Source organism: Macaca fascicularis, chromosome 1 (assembly GCF_037993035.2).
Source record: "Macaca fascicularis isolate 582-1 chromosome 1, T2T-MFA8v1.1".
In the NCBI taxonomy this organism is placed as follows: domain Eukaryota; kingdom Metazoa; phylum Chordata; class Mammalia; order Primates; family Cercopithecidae; genus Macaca; species Macaca fascicularis.
Genome location: NC_088375.1, coordinates 63,122,506 through 63,129,599, shown reverse-complemented (window position 1 = coordinate 63,129,599; position 7,094 = coordinate 63,122,506). Strand labels below are relative to the sequence as shown.

The following is a 7,094-nucleotide window of genomic DNA, read 5'->3' as shown; positions in this document are numbered from 1 at the left end:
TCCGAGTGTCAGGGCCTCCATCCTGCCCCCTGTCAAGCCCAAGTTTGGGTCCCTGATAACTCCTAAGGCTGACGTCACAGAAGCACAGAATGACAGACTGTCAGGGTTATTGTACGTTTGGGGAAACTGAGGTTCACAGAGGTCAGACACATGCAGCAGGGGTGCCCAGTCTGCAGTGGGCAGGTGGAGGAGGGAAGACTCCCTGGCGGGGGACAGCTGTGCTTCCAGGCCCTGGCAGGCCTCCGAGCTGGGGACAGTCTGAGGTTTAGGGCCACCTTACAGTTCCCCTGCCGCTGCCTCCTTTGCTGCTTCATTCTCATTTGGGTGGAACAAAGGTGTTCCAGAGCTCAGGGGGTGAGGTGAAGTAAGGAGCTGCCTTGTGTGGGCGGCCGTGTGGCTTTGGAGTTGACAGACGTAGGTTAGAGCCCGCATTTCTCAACCTTCTGCCGGCGGGACCCTGAGAGGTGCCTAGATCTCATTTCCCATCTGTGAAATGACAGTAATAAGCATCTCACAATGCAAAATGCTTTGCATATATTGTCTCATGTATCTTTGAAGAGGAACAGAATATGCCACACCAAAATATGCCACTTCAGCATCAGGGTTACTCTCATTTGAAAAATGGCTGATGCAAAAGGCACACTCTGACCTCTTCCCTTTTCTCCTTGTCCCCAGGGGAAAGAAACGTTTTTGTCACCAGAGATGAGGAGTTGAGGCAGAGGCAAATGTGCACAAAAGGATAAAATACCTCTTACCTTCCTTAGCTTCCCTAATCATCCTTTTCCACAGTCGCCACTCTCTTTTTTTTTTTTTTTGAGTCCCGCTTTGTCGCCCAAGTTGGAGTGCAGTGGCGTGATCTCAGCTCACTGCAACTTCCACCTCCCAGGTTCGAGAGATTCTCCTGCCTCAGCCTCTTGAGTAGCTGGGATTACAGGCGCCCGCCACCATGCCTGGCTAATTTTTGTGTTTTTAGTAGAGATGGGGTTTCACTATGTTGGCCACGATGGTGTCGATCTCCTGACCTCATGGTCCACCCACCTTGGCCTCCCAAAGTGCTGGGATTACAGGCATGAGCCACTGCGCCAGGCCCACAGTTGCCACTCTTTCTGTGATCATCTTGGTTTTGCAACTTCTTTAGATCCCCCTCGTCTTTGGGGGAACCTCTGTGTACAGGTGAAACAAAATCTGAATGTGTTTCTCCTGAAAATATGTCTTACGTCAACTTAATTCTGAGGCCCCGCTGAAGACCCTTGGAGGACGGAGGTGAAGTTTTGCCTCCCCTGGAACTCTTGCAACAACACTGAGGTCAATATTATCCCCATTCTTCAGAAGAGAAAATTGAAACTTGGAGAGGTTAAACACATGTGCTGGATCCCATGAGGAGAAAGCTGTGGAGCTGGGTTGTGACTGGGACTGTGATTTGAGGGCCTTCCCTTTTTTTTTTTTTTTTTCTTTTTTGAGACAGGGTTTTGCTCTGTTGCCCAGGCTGGAGTGCAGTAGCATGATCATGGCTCACTACAGCCTTGACCTCCTGGGGCTCAAGTGATCCTCCCACCTCAGCCTCCTGAATAACTGGAACTACAGGTATGCACCACTATACCTGGCTCATTTTTACATGTTTTGTAGAGGTGTTTCACCATGTTGCCCAGGCTGGTCTCAAACTCCTGGGCTCGAGCAATCTTCTGGCCTTGGCCTCCCAAAGTGCTGGAATTACAGGTGTGAGCCACTGCACTCAGCCAAAGACCTATTGTTTTTTTGAAACCCAGTTTCACTCTGTCCCTCAGGCTGGAGTGCAGTGGCATGGCAACCTCTGCTTCCCAGGTTCAAGTGATTCTTCTGCCTCAGCCTCCCCAGTAGCTGGGATTACAGGTGCATGCCACTGTACCTGGCTGATTTTGTATTTTTAGTAGAGACGGGGCTGCCCAGGCTGGTCTCGAACTCCTGACCTCAGGTGATCCACCCGCCTTGGCCTCCCAAAGTGCTGGGATTACAGGCGTGAGCCTGGCCTCTCGAGGCCCTACTCTTTTTTGAGACGGAGTCTCACTCTGTCGCCCAGGCTGGAGCGCAGTGGCTCCGCCTCCTGGGTTCACGCCATTCTCCCGCCTCAGCCTCCGAGTAGCTGGGACTACAGGCGCCCCCCACCACGCCCGGCTAGTTTTTTTTGTATTTTTAGTAGAGACGGGGTTTCACCATGTTAGCCAGGATGGTCTGGATCTCCTGACCTCGTGATCCACCCACCTGGGCCTCCGAAAGTGCTGGGATTACAGGCTTGAGCCACCGCGCCTGGCCGAGGCCCTACTCTTGATGGCTCTTCTAGACTGCTGCTGGCTCAGGATGGATCTGAGACATGGAAGAGGTGAGTGAGATAAAAGGTCACAGTGCTCTTCCCAGAGCAGGGCAGTGGAGAGAGGGGCTTCTCAGGCAGAGGATGCTACTGATGTCCAAAGGAGAGGAGGCCGAGAGGGTTGCCCTGAGTCCAGGGACACAGTCCAGGGCTTTCAACTGTGCCTGGGGGAGCTTTGGGCTAGCAGTAGAGGAGGGACTGGAAGTCTTGAACAGCAGGTGGCCAAGAGTTCGTATAATGGAGGTTCTGTGGTTAAAGGGGCTCCTCAGTGCCCATGGGATGAGGGCTGAGGTCTTGGACTCAGGATGAGTACGTGCCAAGCTGCTGACAGTACTTTCCTCTAGGGAGAGGGGCTGAGGGACGTTGTTACTCTCTATGCCTTCACAGTGTTTGCTTTTTTTTTTTTTTTTTTTGAGACCAGGCCTTGCTCTGTCACCCAGGCTGGAGAGCAGTGGCATGATCACGGCTCACTGCACCCTCAACCTTCTGGGAGCAAGTAATCCTCTGCCTCAGTCTCCCAAGTAGCTGGGACTGCAGCCAAGGGTCACCACCCTTGGCTAATTTTTTTTTTTTTAAGTTTTCTTTTGTAGAGACAAGGACTTGCTATGTTAGCCAGGCTGGTTTCGAACTCCTGGCCTCAAACAATCCTGCTGCTTCTGCTTCCCAAAGTGCTGAGATTACAGGCATGAGCCATGTTTGCATTTTGTTTGTTTGTTTTTTGTTTTTTGCTTGTTTGTTTTTACAATGATTGTGCCATATTTGAATTTTCTTTCTTTTCTTTTCTTTTCTTTTTTTTTTTTTTTGAGACGGAGTCTCACTCTGTCAGCTGGACTGGAGCGCAATGGCGTGATCTCGGCTCACTGCAACCTCTACCTCCTGGGTTCAAGCAATTCTCCTGCCTCAGCCTCGTGAGTAGCTGGGATCACAGGCATGCGCCACCACGCCTGGCTAATTTTTGTATTTTTAGGAGAGACAGAGTTTCACCGTGTTGGTCAGGCTGGTCTCAAATTCCTGACCTTGTGATCCGCCCACCTCGGCCTCCCAAAGTGCTGGGATAACAGGCGTGAGCCACCATGCCCAGCCTTTTTTTTTTGAGACAGAGTTTTGCTTTTCTTGCCCAGGTTGGAGTACAATGGCGTGATCTTGGCTCGCTGCAACCTCTGCCTCCCGGATTCAAGCGATTCTCCTGTCTCATCCTCACGAGGGACTGAGATTACAGGCATGCGCCACCATGCCTGGCTAATTATGTATTTTTAGTAGAGATGGGGTTTCTCTGTGTTGGTCAGGCTGGTCTTGAACTCCTGACCTCAGGTGATCCGCCCGCTTTGGTCTCCCACAGTGTTGAGATTACAGACATGAGCCCCGCATGCAGTCGAATTTCTTTTAAAGGAAGAATAAAGACCAGAAGGGCCTATGTCATGCTAATAGTGGGTGGCGGGGAACGACTTGGGATTTGAGTTTCCCAGTTGAATTTTCTGCAACAAACATGTATCAGTGAAACTAGAAAAATATTTTAAAATGAGATTACATATGTAAATTGTTCAGAGTAGCGGCGCTGTTGGAACAGAACACCTGCCATACTGGGAAGTTTTCTATCTGCACTGTCTGAGACTGGAGTCACTGAAGCCACTATGGCTGTGGGCTCTTGACATGTGGCTAGTGCAGCTCAGGAACTGGATTTTTAATTTATTTAATTTTGACGATGTTAAATTTAGGCCAGGCTGGGCGCAGTGGCTCAAGCCTGTAATCCCAGCACTTTGGGAGGCCGAGACGGGCGGATCACAAGGTCAGGAGATCGACCTGGCTAACACGGTGAAACCCTGTCTCCACTAAAAAATACAAAAAACTAGCCGGGCGAGGTGGCGGGCGCCTGTAGTCCCAGCTACTTGGGAGGCTGAGGCAGGAGAATGGCGTAAACCCGGGAGGCGGAGCTTGCAGTGAGCTGAGATCCGGCCACTGCACTCCAGCCTGGGCGACAGAGCGAGACTCCGTCTCAAAAAAAAAAAAAAAAAATTTAGGCCAGGCACAGTGGCTCATGCATATAATCCTAGTGCTTTGGGTGACTGAGGCAGGAGGATCACCTGAGTTCAGGAGTTCGAGACCAGCCTAGCCAACATGGTGAAACCCTGTTTCTACCAAAAAAAAAAACACAAAAATTAGCTGGGCATGGTGGCGGGCACCTGTAGTCCCAGCTATTCAGGAGGGTGAGGCACAAGAGCTGCCTGAACCTGGGAGGTGGAGGCTGCAGTGAGCCAAGATTGTACCACTGCACTCCAACCTGGGTGACAGAGTGAGATCCTGTCTCAAAAAAACAAAACAAAACAAAAAAATTAAATAGCTCTGTCTTGAGAGCATCGAATAGGACAGACTGTGAGGGTGACAGGGCGATGCTGGGTCTTAGGAGTGAGTTTCCTGCCTTATCACCATCTGAGCCCCACCTGATGGGTGCTTTCTCCCCTATCCTTTCTCTCCTCCCAGGCTTCAGAGCATCCTCTGTTCAGGGTCCCTCCTGCCTCAGGTTCCTTCTCCAACATGTACAGAGGACAGGGGTTCCTCGGTCAAACCCCTCCAGGTGTGTGTGTGTCATGGTGGGGGTATCTCCTGCAGGTGAGAGCCCAGGCTCAGCACCACCTTGCTGTGGGGATCTTGGGCAAGTCACCTCCCCTTTCTGGGCCTCAGTTTCTTCATCTGTATAATGAGGGTATTGGCCAGAGATTCCATAAGGGCCCCATGGCCCTTTGTCTTCTTCTTTTTTTTGTGGGGGGGGGATGGAGTCTCGCTCTGTCGCCCAGGCTGGGATGCAGTGGCACAATCTCAGCTCACTGCAAGCTCCGCCTCCCGGGTTCACGCCATTCTCCTGCCTCAGCCTCCCGAGTAGCTGGGACTACAGGCCCCCACCACCACGCCTGGCTAAGTTTTTGTATTTTTAGTAGAGACGGGGTTTCACCGTGTTAGCCAGGATGGTCTCGATCTCCTGACCTCGTGATCCGCCCGTCTCGGCCTCCCACAGTGCTGGGATTCCAGGCTGAGCCACCGCGCCTGGCCTCATGGCCCTTTGTCTTCTAATTGCTGAGATCACTGGTTGAGGTCCTTGGCCATGGTCAGGTGTACTGGGCACTGCTGGGCAAGGGACACTTAAATGAGGTAACAGAAAGGACTTTCTGCTTTGGGAGGCTGAGGTGGGAAGATTGCTTGAGCCCAGGAGTTCAAGACCAGCCTGGGCAATATAGTGAGACTTCATCTCTACAACGTAGTGAGACTTCATCTCTGCAATAAAAAAACAATTAGCCGGGTGCAGTGGTGGGTGTGGTCCCACCAGCTACTCAGGAGGCTGAGGTGGGAGGATGGCTTGAGCCCAGGAACTCAAGCTTGCAGTTAGCTGAGACCGTTCCACTGCACTGCAGTGAGACTTTATCTCAAAAAAAAAAAAAAAAAAAAAAAAGGCTGGGTGCGGTGGCTCACGCCTGTAATCCCAGCACTTTGGGAGGCCGAGGTGGGCGGATCACAAGGTCAGGAGATCGAGACCATCCTGGCTAACACGGTGAAACCCTGTCTCTACTAAAAATACAAAAAATTAGCCGGATGTGGTGGCAGGCACCTGTAGTCCCAGCTACTCTGGAGGCTGAGGCAGGAGAATGGCGTGAACCCGGGAGGCGGAGCTTGCAGTGAGCCGAGATCATGCCACTACACTTTAGCCTGGGTGACAGAGCGAGACTCTGCCTCAAAAAAAAAAAAAAAGAACTTTCTGGCTGGAAGACTAACAAGGCGCTGGGATGGGTGAAGTGTGTGATGATGGGTGTGTCATGGGGCCAAGAGAGCTCTCTGCCTGTTGATCCAGCTTGCCTCTGGCAGTTCGTTGCTCTGTACTCTTCCTCAGATCCTGACTTTATTTTGACACTTACCAATCTCTGTTGTCACTGACCTATTTTTATCTCTGTCTTTCCCAATAGATTTCAAGATGTTCATAGAGAAAGAGTCTGCCGAGCTCACCTCTGGATACCCCAGCTCCTATGTGAAGCAAATGTTTCTTTTTTTATTTTTTGAGACAGTCTCACTGTGTTGCCCAGGCTGGAGTGCAGTGTCCCATTCTTGGCTCACTGCAGCCTCCACCTCCCAGGTTCAAGTGATTCTCCTACCTCAGCCTTCTGAGTAGCTGAGATTTCAGGTGCGGGCCACCACACCCAGTTAAATTTTGGTTTCGCCATGTTGGCCAGGCTGGTCGGGAACTCCTGACCTCAGGTGACCCATCCGCCTTGGCCTCCCAACCTGCTGGGATTACAGGTGTGAGCCATTACGCCTGGCCCAGATGTTTCTTTTTCTTTCTTTTTTTTGAGATGGAGTCTCACTCTGTCGCCCAGGCTGGAGTGCAGTGGTGCGACCTCGGCTCACTGCAACCTTAGCCTCCCAGATTCAAGTGATTCTCCTGCCTCAGTCCCCCATGTAACTGGGATTACAGGCCAGCACTGCCACGCCTGGCTAATTTTTGTATTTTTAGTAGAGATGGGATTTCACCAGTTGGCCAGGCTGGTCTTGAACTCCTGACCTAGAGTGATCCAGCCACCTCAGCCTCTTAAAGTGCTGGGATTACAGGTGTGAGCCACCATGCCTGGCCCCAGACAATGTTTCTACAGGTTTGAAGAACAGAAGCATGAACAGTTCCTTTGCAACCTCTCCCTGGCTTTTCCCTTTGGGGTTAGAGTTAAGCTCCATGGCTAAAGGACCCAGACTTGAGAAAAAATACAAAGTCAAC

General features: G+C 51.3%; 1 long non-coding RNA gene across 1 annotated transcript; it reads left to right on the top strand.

Moving 5' to 3' along the window:
• Positions 1-2,219: 2,219 nt before the first annotated feature.
• Positions 2,220-6,434, top strand: LOC123574454 (uncharacterized). Its single transcript, XR_006699338.3, has 3 exons — positions 2,220-2,356; positions 4,823-4,916; positions 6,295-6,434. It is a non-coding gene; the product is annotated as an uncharacterized lncRNA (long non-coding RNA).
• The last annotated feature ends 660 nt before the right edge of the window (positions 6,435-7,094 follow it).